This window comes from Dromaius novaehollandiae, chromosome 18, assembly GCF_036370855.1.
Source record: "Dromaius novaehollandiae isolate bDroNov1 chromosome 18, bDroNov1.hap1, whole genome shotgun sequence".
NCBI classification, from domain to species: domain Eukaryota; kingdom Metazoa; phylum Chordata; class Aves; order Casuariiformes; family Dromaiidae; genus Dromaius; species Dromaius novaehollandiae.
The window spans coordinates 3,490,793-3,507,017 of NC_088115.1; the positions used below are offsets into that span (position 1 = coordinate 3,490,793).

Here is a 16,225-nt window from a genome sequence, read left to right on the forward strand (position 1 = left end):
GACATCGCATCTTGCAGATGGTGATTCATCCCATCTATTTCAGATACCTCTCTTAGCGTAGGATGAGTCAAGCTACGAAGGTGTGTGTTTCCATAGTCCACGGAGGTGTCCAGGTGATGGGTTTGTGTTAGACACCCCACTTTGAGACAGTTAAGGTGGCATTCACCTGAACAGATAAAATGATTTGCAGAGAAGACGTCCATATCTGAGCAGCTATCAAACTGTCTTTATCACCCATGCAGAGAAACAAATACTTGTAAGGTATAATTTATCAGAGCTGTTTCAGCCATCTGCTTCAGGATGCAATGTGTCTAGTTCACATGGAGAGGAGCATGCAAACACTGACTACTGTTGCTTAATGATCCCTTCCAATGTTGGGTAGGAATGTCATCAGCCGAGGTTTGCGTCATGATTAATTTTTGAGATCCGTTGTGCAGTCATTTCTTGATCCATGTAACGTGCACTGTAGCAGCTAGTGGAGTACTTTCATCACCATATTCTTTGTTAGTGTTTAAAATGGCTGATTAAAAGCCTACATACTTGACAGCTTTGCGATCGCTCAAACCCTTGATTCTTTCAAGGAAGGAAATCAGGTCTTCTTGACAACAGAGGGAAAATAACATGGTGCATCACTTCCAAACTGGGACTTAGCTATCCTGTGTTCACCTGAGATGACTCAGAAATGTGTAAGGAAGGAGACTAAAAGCTATTGGAGAGTTTAGCTTTGATATGCAGTTAACTGAAAATTGTCTTCCTCATCTGGCTTCATGAATCTTGTGAACTCTTGTTTCCAAAATTAGTGATTGCAAAATACTGCTAAGAAGTATCTTTTGGGAGAGTTGTGAAGGGACTGCACATTTAATTAATAGTGGTTGCAAATGTCTAAATAAATTCCTTCAAAAAGTGATGTTTTTAAGGAGATCTTATGATAAAGCTGCTCTGGAGGCAAAGTTAGGCTTTCCCACTTCACATTTAATTAACTTAGTCTGACTTCTATAGGGCTTTGTATTGTATGTTTCATTTCTTTGGTAAAGAAATGGCAGAAAGTTAAAGCAGAGCAACTGCCAATGAACAGTAAATTTAACTGAAAAATAATGAGTTGCCACGGGGTGTCATAGGGTTCTGCAAAGATAACGTTGTTTATCTTGGAGAACTTCCACTTGCCTTTGTCAAAATGTGATATATAAAAGGAACAAAAGAAAGAAATAGGACCTTAGATAGGAAAGGGCTAGAGTCTTATTCCTCACGCTGAATTTGGGACTTGAGTTTAGTGGAGCGAAAAGCTGATTTCCTGTGCTCCGTGACAGCTCAGTACTATTTCCATCTGATGCATTGCTAAGTGAAATGTTGTGTCAGGAAGAGAAGTCAAACGACTGGAATTTGTAAGGTCCGGATGAACAGGAAGGAAGAGGAGCATCAGTATCACAGGAGGGGAGAAACATGTTAAATGAGCTCAGTTCTTTCATGATAAAACAGGAAGCTAGACCTGAGCACTCTCTCTGGTTTTCACATATAATTCGAGGGAAATTAAGTGCCTGGAAAACAGAAGAGTGGGCTCTTGAATAAAGGTGCTGAATTAAGACAGCAACAAGATGTCTTAATTTTATCCTAAAATGTTACATTTGTATCACCAGGTTTGATCCGCTGTGTGAGAGCTACTTGAAATGTCAGTCGGATTGAATGACTCTCTGTGCAGTGAACAGCAAGAGCAAATTAAAGACAGTGACTGACAGTCAACTGTAAATCCAGCTGGCAAAGTAACTGAAGTTACTCTGGATTTGCAGCAGAGTCATAGGTCCACCAACTGGGATGGCTCTCCATGAACGACCGTGATGTCCTCAGCATCCTGAGCCCTTCCTGGTAAAGCTGTGGGCTGTGAACGAGACCCTGTTCACCATGCACGTGTTTCTTTGATTGCCAAGGTGTGAAGTGCAATGTGTAGCAGCTCCTTTTTGCAACATCTGTTTTCTAAGCTCATCATTTCCCAGCAACACCCAGTATGGAGCAAATACTACCTTATTTACAGCCTTCACATTTGGAGGGCTCAGCAGAGCCCAAATTTGGCTGACATTTCCAAGGTTCCTGCTTTTCATTTCAACCTATTCTTGCTTTATTTTTAGCTGTTTTAAAATGACACATGTTTCCATCTTTTAGGTAATGAAATGCTTTCCACTTAATTCAATCACTAGTTAATTTGATCCTCTATTTAATTTGTTCCAAACGTCTGGAAACAAAATTCTGTATCGTAAGTGTATGTATATATTACATATATAGCTTCCATGCTTTGCTCTCTGATCATTCTGGTTCCTCTAAAGAAGCATTATAATTCAATCTTGGGCTATTGAAACTTGCCATTTAATTAATAAGAAAAGTCTACATCGAAGCAAGACAGAAGGAAAAGAAAAGTTAAGGGATGAGGGACTGTGTGCTGGTAATTGAGGACTATGTCTGGAAGTTGCGTCATGGAGTACCTGCTGTTGGCTAGTACATCGTTATGTACAATCAAATCTGTGAGTGGTGCTGAGGGTTGGGGTGAATTGATGGATAGCAAGATCTTTCAGAAAAATCTTAAGAATGGATGTGACCCGAACAACACCTTGCATAGAATAGGATTCAGGGCTCAGTTTGATAGAACATAAAACCAAAAATGTGTAGTAAAGTTTCATCAGTCACCCACAGCTTTCAGAGCTGGGAAATAAGATGGCGAGGGAAGAATTCTCCTGCAGCCTGTGCCAAATCCATATTGTCTCCAGCGCTGTCAGGAACGCCCGCCACCACTCCATAAAGCTTTCACTTCCATCTCCAACAGATCCCAGAAAAAACTTAACCAACCCAATTTAATCAAACACTCACTTCAGTGCTCAACCTCTGTGGTGACCTTTCTGGCTTTCGTATCAACAGACTGGCCCATCTGAGTGTCGCATCCAGCTGGTATTTGGGAAGCAGCTCCACTTTCAGCTTGCCGAGCTGTCGGCATGAGCACGGGAGGAGCCTGCAGCCTGGCCCTGCGGATGCGGTGGCCACGAGGCAGGCAGCTTCACATGCCTCTTGCCAGGATGCAGCTCTTGCTGGTCATACAATGGTGCTTGCAAAGGCGAGGGAGAGCAGGAGGGATGGGGACCTGGATCCTCTTGGCCGGTAGGCCATGTGGATTGTTGTCCTTTGGTGGCTTTTTGCACATCCTGCTCTGAACAGCATGGCTTTGCTGGAAAGAGAAAGGTGCTGTCCAGTACCAGGACCTGGAAAATAAGCAACACTTTTGCTCCTATACCTAAAAGCTATGCCCTGGCCATGCTGAGGGGCAGCAGAACTCCTGCGTGGTGACTCTCCACATTATTCAGCCAGGAAGTTGCCCAAAATCTTTCTGTGCAGCTCACTGATTTTCATGGTGCTGTGCTTTCCAGAGATGCTTGAGTGGGTGTCGGTGTGAGCTGTACATGTTTCCAGTGTATGAACAGTAGCAACTGTCTGGATGTCTGGATGCCACTGTAAAGTCCCAGCTTCCAGAGCACCTGAGGACAGAGTGGGGATGCCGATGAGAGAGGTAGTAAGCCTTGGCAGAGAACCTCGCTTTCACTTATTTTCCATTGAGAAGTGAAGGCAAATGAAAGCCAAGTCAGCAAGCAGTTCTGCCCATACTAGGAGCCATGCTTCTTCCACTAGGTATCTATCCCTCTCCCCCTCTGTCTTTCTGTTTTCCCCAGGAGAATAAAGCACAAAGTGTGCTATTAACTTGAGTTGGCTGTAGAGGCACAGAGGCTGTGTGAGGACCGTTAAAGGTTTTCTATACTGGAAGAGGTCTGCAGATGCTGCTATTGCTGGCAAAAGAGATTTTCCAATGTCCGATGGGAGGTGGTGAAGCACATCACGGGCTTCAGGGGCTTATTGATGACTTCAGTCCTCTTGCTTTGACTTGGTGCTGTAGGCACCTTCACTGAGGCAGAAGAACCTTTATGGTGCAGAGCAGCAAGTAACAAGTGGTGCAAGAAGACATGAGATAGTTATGGTGATGATTGCAGCACTGGGAAAAGAGGAAGTTGCACTTTGCAAGCAACTGAGAGGCAAACTGTCCTCAAAATGAATAAGAAGCAGGGAGGTAGTGAAACCACAGACCTGTTTAGAGAGCAGTGACAAAACCTTGGCGTGAGTTCAGTTCCCCCACGAGATGGAGACAGTGCTGCTAGTTTAAGTTACTTTCCAACTGTGGTGCAGGAACAATTTGTCTTAATAAATTGCGAAGAATAATGAAGTAGGACAGAGCTCTCAAGAGGAAGCGATGATTTTTATGAGAACCGTGGGATGAATATTAATGAACAGATCATGTTATTGCTTACTCTTGTTTTGTGACCTGAGCTCCAAGGCATTTCATGGCCTCTGTGCTCCAAAGTCCAGGCTGATGCCCTTTGTCTCTGTGGACTGTTTTCTTTGACTGTACCCGTGGTTTATATGTCTGAGATCTTTCCTGTCGCGTGCTCTCTGTGGTGTGGCTTGCTGTTGCCTGTGGCAAAGCTCCATGGGGTCCCAGAGCACAGTGCTCTGGGCTCCTTGCTTGGTTGGTGACTGTTTGCAAGGTCTCCTTGCGTAGCTGCAGCCGTACAGAGCTGTGTTCAACTCTGGGCATATGGATTTGATTCTTAAATGAGTTATTTCAGTGAGACTGTAAAACACTGTGGATAGGTGTGAAGCTTTACAAAAAGTGTTGCACTTCCTTGGGAGGTTTTAGGACAGAGCAGCACCATCCAGTGGATGCTTACACTAGGCAAGATGCTCTGCAGCACAAATAGCAAAGGGGTTACTCCTGGGAATAAATCCCTGTGCTTGGCAGGACGGGTTTCCTGGGTCAGGGCCTGCTAGATTGAGCAGTGTGAGAAATGAGTGCATGAGCCGAGACCCTGAGCAAAGATGGTTTGACTGTAAAACCCCAGGGGAGGGGTGTAGAGGAGAAAAGGGCTGTTGCCAGACTACGGTCTAGTAGATAGGACACGGAGTCGAGACTCAGGGGTGCTCTTGAGAAAGGCTGTGAACATGGTGTGGTGCCCATGTTGCCAAGATCCTTGAAGCAAGGGGTCCTTCTGGGCATATTTAGCACTGAGTGGGCCAGCAGCAAGCTGTTTGCATGTTGAGCCTTGGGATTCTCCCAGTGTCTGTCTGAAGGTGGATGCTGGCTGTGTCCCACTTTTAAGCGCTCCATCCCTATGGACTGGGGCTATAACCTTCTCCTTTATATACAATCCCAAGCTAGCTAGACTGGCCAAACACTATTTCTGCCTCTGCCACTGCTCTCCTCTGCAGTCTTGGTCATGTCACTTCACCTGCATGGAATGGGACTGTGTTTTGGTTGCCGCAGACAAGCCTAGGCTGGTTGTTGGCAACTGTAATGCAGATGGCAGGGGACTAGATTTTTCTGGGTATTTTGCATGTGCTTTAATATAACTCATGGCTGGAGAACTAGAGAAACATCAGAGACACAGAACTGATGTCAAAGTTTGCCTGCAGCAAAGGGAAATATTCTGAGATGCACGCGGCTACTAGCACTTTGGGCTTTACAGCAGTGCTCAGTTTCAGTGACAGGCCGGTTTGCTCTCATTCTGACCTGGTTTTGTCTCAGTTTCCGCTCTGACTTTGCAAAAAATATGCAGGGCACAAATGGAGCTTCCATTCTTCTGAACTGCTCTCTCTTGGAGCCTGGAGACTCCATGTGATGCCTGGACTTATCCTGCACCCACTCCCATCAGTGGGACTCTCCACTGTAAATACAGTGGCTGCAAGAAGAGACCCTTCATAGACAAAGAGAACCGCCTTCTGTTCATCTCTCCTGTCTTCCAGATCTATCTCATCTACCTCTACCTGAATCTAAATCTCCCTCCTGCTCTGACCACTTACGGAAAGTAAACCTAATAGAAGGAGTGGTGCTAATGATCACGACCCCTCTACTATTTTATTTCCAATTGGCAGCTCATGCGAGCAGCCCTATTTTCTGTTCTAATAGGAAACTTTATGATGTACCAAATTACCCTGTAATAGTCTGGGCTGAGCTGCCTCCTGAAAGGTAAATGATTTTGATTTTTTATGATCAGTTATTTTACTTTTTTTTTTTTTTTTTGCCTATGCCATTAAAAGGGGGTTTGGGGATTGCATTAAAGAGACCCTAAGGTTGCAAACCAAAGCACTTGGAAGCCAGATGGTGCCTCAGGACTACCGTTGCAGGTGTGGCGTAGCCCTGCTGTACAGATGTGTGCCAGTGCCCAGTGGCTGCGTGCCCTCCTTGCTGTTGGATGCCATCGACCCTGGGGGTCTGGTGCAGACACACTGCAGCTGGTGGGAAGGCTCACGCTGCTGCTGATGGGTTTTTGATTCACTTGTATACGTCAGGCGTGCACTGCGCGCTGCACAAGTGGCTCTGTGGGAAGACCTGGAAGCCAGAAACCATTCCCCAGGCACAGAAGGGAGGGTCTGGGGGCCTGCGAAGCCCCGGAGCTGTTCTGCATGTTCTGGAGTGCCATCTCCTGGCCCGAGATGAATTCACTCGGACTTCCGTGGTGCAGCCCGGCACATCTCCAGCCCACGGGGAGGGGGCCTGGGGCGGCTGCTCCTGCTCTCTTCAGGCTGGTGGCTCAGTCAGAAAATTATCCAGAGAGATTGGCAGCAGCAGGAGGGGATGTGAACGCTTAATCCAGAGCTGCTCTCCTGTGGTAGCTGGAGACATCTCACTTCCCAATGACGGCTTTGTTTTAATTGGAGTCACTGAGGCCCTCACCCCACCAAAGCTGCAATTGAAGGTGACCCTACACAAGGAAGTCAGGTTAGCATCTTCCTCCATACCTTGCAGCTGGGGAAAAACAGGGAGATGTGGGATGTGATCCAAGGAGTGGTTGGATGGGAGACTTCCCGTGGGCATCAGTGAATTCCCTTTATTTTTGCTGGAATTAGGTGCTTAAATATCTTTCTGACTCTGCATGAAAGGTGACTGCAGAAACCACACTTGAGTCATCAGTGTCTGCTCGTATTTGTAAAAATGAATGATTCTGGTTTTTGTAGATGTACCCAGCTGGTGAACTGGAGACTTAGAAGAACTGGTGCAGGGATAGATGGAGTCCTAGCTGGTTGGTTACCAGCATGGTAAGTGTTGGTGTTCCTCTTTGAAGAACTGCTGTCACATATTGGTCTATATCAGATAATCACTACCTGTGCTCATCCGTTCTCCATCAGTTGCTACCAAGTCTGATAAATCTAACTGTAGGGAGGCCATTTGTGTGAAAAAAAGTTTAAGCTAGGTCCAATGAACACACTTATGTGTTCGTTATGTGTTTTTTCCAGTAACTGTAAAAGTTGTTTGAAAAATCAGTTGTATTTATCACTGGTTACTTCAATAGAAAAAGGAAATCTGTAATACGTGGTGAAAAAACAGTGATGATTTTGTGAACAAATGATCAAATTTCATCGAAGTGCATGGTGAAACCTGTGATTAAAAATACCATATACAATTTTGTAGTAATGGGTTTTGGCTTTGGTTGAAAAATGAAATTTAAATATTTAATTTAAATGAAAATTCAATATCTTAAACCAAATTCAGGAGTTCAGCCATCATTGCCAGCTGCAGTAGTAGTGTGGGCAATAATGTGATTTAAATGATGACGTTTTACCTGGTAACACATCTTCAGAGCAGGGCAGCCCCGTGGTGCCCTACTGCTCAATTCACTTGCTCTGTTGTACATGCAGTCATGGAAGAAAGCGAGCACAAAGACAAGTCCCCAGTCGTTTGGATAAAAGCGAGTTTAATGGAGATATAAATATACATAAAGTAACTTCTATTGCTTGCATGTCTTAATAGATGATCCCTAAGATCTAACAGCAAATCACATCCCAGCTACACTTTTCTTGCGCAGATGCAGCCACTGGGTTGGGTGCCTGTTTATTGCTGGGGGCAGCCTCCAGTGGTACTGGATGCATGGGACAGTTGCCTGGATGAGCCACATCCGTGGTGACATTGGCTGGAGAGTGGGTGCAGTGCAGGTGCGTGCAGTGCAGGTGCAACGTGCAACCCCTGCATTACCTCTAAGGGTCTGTGAGAGATGACTAAGGAAGTTAGCACATGTCCACAAGCTCAGTGTTGGTTCCCAGGTGTCCATGTCTCTGCTTGAAAAGCTTTTAGGGTGGCAAGCCGAAAATATTTCCAAGCCACTGTGTTGTGGATAGTGCAGGCAGGACTCCCAGGCTGGTTCCCCTAAGTGTGGAGGTGGATTTGGAATAAGAAATCACTTCTCACTTTTCTACACTGTCTTTTCAAGCAAACATCCTGTTTCCATATTCTATGTATAGATCTTTGGTTTTTGACCATTTCAAGCCTTTCTACAGAAGGAAGCTGATGAGCTTCTTTTGCCCATCTGTCCATCTGACTAGTCAAGAGCAGATCCCAAAGTGGCCCATGGGATCCAGTTCCTCCTGGAAAACCCTGAGTGTCAAATTCAGCTTGTCTGGCTTGAAGATCCCTGTGCTGATGGGCTGGAGCTATCAGTCTGTGTGTACCTAGCTCATGTCAGTGTTTTGGGGAGGCCCTTGGCTCGGTGGGCATCCTCCTTTGCCTCCTTCAAAGAGAGCTTTGTACAGCACCTTGGGCAGGATGCTCTGGTCCTTGGAGGAGACCAATGGGACCTCACTGCGGAAGGGACTAGAATGCAGATTCTTGGTCTTTTAAAATTAGTGCTGAGGGTGATGAAAGAAAGGACAATTATTCCTTTGGATTCACTTACTGTCCAACTTTCTGAGATGAGATTACTCACTCTTTCCCTGTGGAGAGTGAAGAAACGAACATCAGGTGCTCTGACACAGTTTAGGCAATTATCCATCCCCCTGCAGTGGCTGTCTAATACGAATGCGCGTCTTCTTGCAGCTATGGTTGGGCGGTTTCTGAGACAGTTCTGTTCTTGGGCAAAAGACAGACTGGCAGAGCGGCAGAAACTGGAGTGGGCTGGGAGCAGAGCCCTTGGCGTGCAGGAATAATTTTGTCCACTTTAAACTCATCTCTTTCCTCAGTCCTTTACACCTCCCAACACCCTGCTTTGGTTTCTTTAAAAGCCGTCTGTTTATTATATGTGGATGAAATCTGGTCATGCTGTACTGTTTATTAGTCCAAAACTCCTGAGGTCAGGCAGGTTGGATTTCTTTACCGAGTGCTTTTATAATATTTGTGTTAGCCGGGCAGCTAAGTGCTGTCAGATGTAGCAGCAATGGAGCTTGCTGCTGTTGAAATTTTTATGGTTTCATGCATTTTACAGCATCACCTGTCAGACTCCAGCAATCATGATGTCACCTGTAGTGGAATATATAAATTTGAGCATAGGAGAATGGATCTAGGGGAGTTTTTCAGTAATTTGTGCTCTTTTCTTCCTCCTCTGCCCCATGGGAGGCAGGGAGGTCTGAGGCATGGCAGAAGGGAAGGAGCAGAGCTCTGTTCTCCCCCGGGCTTTGCCACAGCCATTCTGCACGATCTGGACAAAGTCGCTGCCTTCCCTCTAGGCTGTAGTTTCCATACTGCCCCATTGCTTTGCCTGCTCTGAGTGCTTCTGCAGCGATTATCCTCTGTGTGCATTCCTAGGCTTGGGAAAGGCTTGCTCTGAGCTGGGGAGTCTCTTGCAGTTGCAGTAAAAGACACGGGGCCACGTGTGCAGGAGGGACACGTCAGATCTCGCTGTAGAAGCAGGTACTGTGCTGGCTGGGAGGAAGGATGACTTACCTCCCTGGCCCTCTGGTGCCTCTCTAAGCAAAGGGAGTGATGGGAAAGGACTAGTTCTTTGTGAATAGGCAAGGGCTAAGCATCCTGGGTACTGTCTGGTGTGTTCGTGAACATTAAACCTGTGTAGCTCAAGAGGGGGAAATACCCAGGAAGCAGAGTCTAGCTCCAAAGCCTACGTATTCCTGTGGGATGCAGGTTGAGAGACCTTCTTCCCTGCCCCTGTCAATTAGTGGAGCCAAATCTCCAGCTGGTGTAAATTGGTGCAACACCACTAGTTTCAGAGGCCTTTTGTCCCCCCTCTCCTAGAGGACATATCCTGAGATTTTTAGGGAAAATGCTGACTGGGGACAATGTTCCACACTGATACACTGGATTATTTTGCCTTCTGCCTTGTTTCAGATTGTATCTGTGGTAGTTATTTTCTGTCACTGGGTGCTTCTCAGTTTCCAGTCCCTTCCCATTTTGCACCTGCGCTGGTCTCATCACGCTGCCATGCAGCTTAGTGTTCTCCTCCTGAGTACTGTTCGGTCTCTCTCTGATTTTAGCATCATTGCAGTTTTGGTTACAGTCAATTTATAATGGTGCTGACACAGGAAGACCTGGTGAAGCTCCCTGGGGAGCTGAGAGGCATTTTGAGTACAAGTTGGTCAAAGCCTAGTGTAGATCTGAGCTGGGTGGCTGAGAGCAGGAGGAGTCACTGTGCTCACAGCATCGTGGCAACCTGCTGTGATGGAGCTGACTCCATGAGTCATGTATCCTCAGATCACCCATGGTCCATAGGCTCCACCAAAACAGACATTCAGAGATTAATGAAAAGGTTTGACAACTGGTTTAATAATGGCTCTGATTTTTGTCTTTACATGGAAGCAGGAAAATGACTACATTTTTTCCTAGTTTCTCATTGGTTGGTATAGCCTTTTCCCTGTAAACACTACCTTAATTAAGTATCAAATGAGCATTAAGATGATATTCCTTGTGGTTTAACAATCCTAAATGAAGACATGTAGCTCTACTGCAGAGCTATAAACCCTCAGTAAATATGGCTTAAGAACATACTGATCAGATTTTAAGAGCCCTGTAACTGATATGCATCTTATGGTATTGTTAGGCCTCAAGAAATGTGTTTCTAATAATCGCTATTTACTGAGGTTTCACAACTATGCCAGAGGTACATATCTGTTACCTTGTGGTCCAGCTTCAATAAATGTGTTTTTAATAATCAATTGGTACTTCAATAATATACAATAATTGCTTTATTAAATATGAATTTGAACATGTTCTACATTTCATTTGCGCTGAAATCGCCATCTTTTTTTTTTCTTTTTTACTCTAAAGAAGCTTTTATTGACCAGCTATTGGTACTAGTGTGCGCCAAATGTTCCTGTTCCTGTATAGCATCACTGACTTCTCCTGATTTATAGCTTGTGACAAATATTTCCATGCTTTGTTTCTACCCTAGCCTAAGCAGTCTATCAGCTGCTTCCAGGCAGTCTTCCTAAGAGAAATGTAGCAGTTCCTCTTATGGATCATTAACTAGAAATGAACTTGGGACCTTCAGATCTAAATGCACAGCTTGCTGTCATACACCTTGGAGACCAACCCCCTTAGTTGACAGTGCAGATAATAGTAGCATTGGACTCTAATCCTTTACAGAAAAACCAATAATGGAAGTGGAAAGTTGGTTTCTTGCAGCACCGCTGAGAAAGCCTTATTGTTTTTTGGCACCTGGGTCTCAACCCAAGTCTTCATAGGCAGGAGCTCCCATTGCCCATCTATCCTTGGTCTGACTGCCCTCCTGTGTGCTGCTGCCAGCAGATGCGGAGGTCTCCAAAGTGCGAGTGTTCTGCTTATCTGTGCAGAGGGTTGTAAAGAAGGGTTCTGCACCTTACCAGCCATCCACTCCTTCCTATGCTGCTGTGAAGGCTGAGGAGGTTTGATTCCTTCCCATCAGTTTCTATAGCAAAGTTTCTTCCCGGGGCAGGCTCAGCTGTTTCGAGTCTGGTTGAATGTTGTGATGTATTGTTGTGCTCCAAGAGGCCAGTTTTGGACAGCAGATGAGGGAAGGCAAGCAGTATCCAGGATTCAGCTAGCCTTCAGGAGTATGGCATCCAAATACTCCTTAGGTTCATCTTGCACCCTAAATCTTCTCTCGTAAGATCACCGCACTACCCCTTCTGTACCCTTGTGCTTGGAAATATTCTGCACTCCCAAGGCACAGCAACTGATTGTGTCTCATTCCCAGGAGGAAGATTGACCCTCCTCATTCAGTGCCTTCCAGTTTCATTTCACCTGATGAAAGATCTGAATCCCAGTTCCAGACCCTCCTTCTTGAGTGACCTTTCAATGTTGAGTTGTACCATGCTCCTCTCCCCTAAATGGGGCCTTCTAGCCACCCAGAGCCATAAATGACTTTGAGCCTTGATGTGTAATTATCCACCACTTTGCCACCCCACTTCACTCACCCCAGCAGGATAAATGGAGGAAACATGTTGCAGCTGGTACACCCCCACAGAAGCCAAACCCCTTTGAGCAACAAGAACCGTATGTGTGCATCTGTGTTCCTTGTCTATGTCGAATGTCACATCGGATTAAGGCACATCAAGCTATAACTGGTGCAGAGTTCGATGCCTTTAATTAGTTCAGTCAATGGCAAGAATTCCCTATTGCAGGGTGAGTCTGCTCCTATGACAAGAAGATTAGCGGCCTCAGTTTGTGATTGTCGAGCCTGGAGTTTTCCATCCCACTTTGAGTCATTTGCAATTTTCTCTTCCCTGCACTGGTAGATTTGAGGAGCTATTTTCATTCCAGGAGGGCAAGGGTCAAAGAATTTTAGTGGATGGCAGGGAGCCCTGTTCCTGGAGGGTGTTTGGACAAATATGCTCCCTCCTGGACTACCTCTGGGCTAGAAATTTGTGTGTCTGTCTGGACCTAGTGGTGAAGCTATTCGTGAGCAAGCGCTTTGCCATGGAGCATCTGTGCTGACAGTGGATGCCAAGTGGACATCACCTAGCCCAGGGTGTTGAGAGATGCAGTGATGAACACACCAAGGAACAGAAATCCTTGTGTCTCATGGCAGATGCCAACCATGAGCTACCTGGGAGGAAGAGGAGGCTTGTGTAGACATCCTTCAGCTGTATGCAGCGGGTTTTCGGTAAAGCAGTTGGTAGGTGGTTGTGCTTGACCAGTCCTGTGCTGCTGTTGGCCCTGCTCTGGGCTGTCCTATTCAATAACCCCTCTGTTCTCAGGGCTATAAACGCCTGCGGGCAGCGCCAAGTCCAGCTTTGTGGGGCCAGAGACCCACAAAAGCTATTCTGGGCTCCTGAAGTCTGGTTCTTCTGCCTGGCAGCTAGTACTGTCTGTTGCTGGATAGGATGGCAGGACTTGTGGACCTGTGGTATGGGCTGAAATGTCCATTTCTAGGATGTTATTGAAAATCCTGGCCGTATATATCTTTCTAGTTTATTTTTTCATATGAATCTTAAGAATTTTATGCCATTGCATGTCACTCCTTTACTGTAGTTAATATCAGTAGACTGGAAATCTTCTCTTAATTTCTTATTTTCTTTCTTCTTTTCCTGTCCCTGTGGTTTAACTTAAGCTCTGCGGCAGTTTGGAGTTTATTGCTTCTCTGTCAGGGCTGAAGAAAAGCTTTTGTGTCTGACTGCTTGTCCATTTTCTCAACTGTATTATACAATGTTTCTCTCTCGACTCTTTGATATCCTGAGACTGTCTTGCCACAGCAAAGCTATTAGACTTATAACTTAAATGGATCTTATTTTGGTAATGTAATGTTGTCGTCTCTGAAAAATGAGCCCTACGCTCACAAGCAGCTCTACAATATCCCACTAGTCTGTGTGGAAGAGGATAGAAAGTCTGATTAGCAAATCTTATTCTTGAGAATTGTAAATAAGAATAAGTTATTTAGGAGTACTAAATACTGTGGAAATATTTGAGGACTAGAGATGCTTGGATTATTGTCGTATTAATTGCAGCAAACTGAGATGTCCGGCTAGAATTCTGTATCGGAGAGAAAATGATCGCTTGACAGACCAGAAGTCTTAAAATCTAAGATATTCTTGCCATTTTGGAACCAGGATCTCAGCTGATATAAATCACTGAGACTGACAAGATCTTCCTCAAAATGGTGCGGGTAAGACAAACACAGGTTGTAGCTTTTAGTGAAGTTGCAAAAGGCAAAATGCCCGGAGATGTTTCTGTGCAAAGTGCTAAATAAATGCTTTGTGCTGCTGTTTCTGTTGAGCCTCCTTATAGCTGGTTTTTGGGTCGTTCATAACCCGAATCCCCAGATTCGCAGGCTGGGGGTTCTCGCATGCCCCAGGGGCCCTGTGGCCGTAGCTGCCGAGGGAATATGAGCGTGGCCCTGATGGACACTTCCTGTCTGCAAATACTGCTCCATCTGCAATAGTCAGAGTCCAAGATTTAAGGTCAGGCAGGATGAATCATTTTCTGAGCCTGGCAGGTTTCCAAGTCACCCCATCCTGGATATTACCCCTCATAAAGAACACTCTGGTATGCTGGGTCCTTGGGTTGGAACAGTATTTTCCTAGCAAATTACTCCACAGTGCACCTGGGATGCAGTGATTTATGAGACAGATTTGCATGAAGGATATACGCTGCATATACAAGGGGAAATCATACATGGGCTGTTTCCCTGCTTGCTGTGAGCTGGAAGGGGCTCTGCTGGCTGCAGGGGGAGAGGAGGGGAGAGCCGGGGAAACTCTGCTAGAACCATCCAGCCGTCCCGATGGTCCGAGTGTTTAGTCAGGTGCAGCCCAGCTCTTGTGCATAACCCTCATGTTATCTTACCTTAAATAAAACTTTATTGGGATGTGTCAGGAAGAAAGGCTTTGGCTCAGAAGCCATGAAAGGGAAGTTTGTGTAAGTAATTACTAATGAGGCACTGGGTGCTTCCTGAGAATTAACAACTGGTCAGCCTGATGGTCTGAGAAGACAGCCCTCACGTAATCCTCAGGAAACATCTCAAACTGAAGGCCTGATGGTGCATAAGAAAGCACAGATGCATAGGTGTCATATGTGGGTGATGCTCATTTTGGTGACTCTTGCAAGGGCAGCTCAGCAGAACTGAGCTGAGATTTTCCTGCAGCCTCGGGGGAATTTGTTGCTCATTTGACTGTAATGAATTTGAGCTTACGTCCCAAAAAATCTTTGGAAAGCTTAGTTTTAATATCCTCTGCCCCGGTCAGAGAGATGGCCTTGATTGTCCCCTAGTCCTTGAACTCTAGGGGACCTGCAGTGGTTTGCTCAAGGAAAAGATCTGGCTTGGTGCTTTTGAGACTGATCTTGTCTGGTTTCCATGCACTCGTTACTGCTTGTTGCACATTCTCTTAGACGTGGCTTGATTTTGTTCCTTTTTCTTTTTCAGTCCTGTATGAAAAAACACTGAGCTTTCTAGCACTATAATTGCCATCATTAATAATAATACCTCTAAATTATTCTATTCAGCCTCTGTGGAATGTTTTCCTGACTATCTTCTCTGCCAATTGCTTTCCTTCAGCGTCCTGAGGAAACTTGCATTTTCTAGAAGTTATGCCAAGGCAGGACAGAGGGGAGTTGGCTCTGATTTTTATACATTTTTCCTAAGCAGCCTTTACCCAGTCAGTAGAGATAAGATACTTTTTTGATGGACCTTCTTGTGCCCAAACTGGGGAGACAGCGGTCCCAGGACATTGGTAAGTGGTCGAGGCCAAGCCAGCCTGAGATGGGAGACTGGGAGCCAGCACCTGCAAAGGGGAGTGTAGGTCAGGCCCTGCCTCACATTTGCCTAGAGGGAAAGGGGCCAAGGAGGGTAGAAAGTAATGGAGAATTCCCCACATAATTGCTCTTTGCTTTGCTTCAGGGGTGCAAAAGGATCTCAGAGCTCAAATCTGTAAGGCTGGGGTGTTCTGCAGACACACGGCAGGGGAGAGACCTGTCTTGGGCTTGGGACTGGGGGCTGTGCCGGTGTGGGTAGAGAAGTACTGGCAGAAGTAGCGGAGGGGAGAGGGAGCAGGGGAGTAGCATGGGGTGCCGACTTCATGCTTGGCAGAGGCAGAGCAGGAGAACTTGGAGAAACCCTTTCCTGGAGCCCCTGCAGCTGCAGGAATTCCCATTCATTTCTCCACACATGCAGCGGCTGTTCCAGCTGCTCGTCCGATGGTTTTCTAACCCCGGCTGTAAACCGGCCGTAGGAACCTCTTGCTCCTGCTTCCCTCTAATCTTTCCCAGTCACAGGAAATGGCAAATTATTCTGGGCTTTTCAGACCATCAGAAAGGCATTCCCTGTCCCTCACTGGCGAAGCGAAGTGAGGTCTGATGGTCAGATTGGTGGCATTTTGTTTTGCCTGTAAGGAGATTTGGCTCTCTGAAACTTTGAACAACTGATTAGTAATATCCAAGCAATCAAAATGAACCCCGGTTATTAACTCATTTGAGGTGATTTGTGGTAGTCAGGAGTAATTCAACCCCTTCCTT

The 16,225-nt window shown here is 45.8% G+C and overlaps 1 long non-coding RNA gene across 1 annotated transcript in view; it reads left to right on the forward strand.

Annotated features, from left to right (window-relative positions):
• Positions 1-7,046: 7,046 nt before the first annotated feature.
• The window catches only part of LOC135330244 (uncharacterized), a 40,130-nt gene continuing 30,951 nt past the window's right edge, over positions 7,047-16,225 (forward strand). The window contains exon 1 of the long non-coding RNA XR_010392124.1: positions 7,047-7,119. This is a non-coding gene — a long non-coding RNA (uncharacterized LOC135330244). The remainder of the gene's footprint in view (positions 7,120-16,225) is intronic.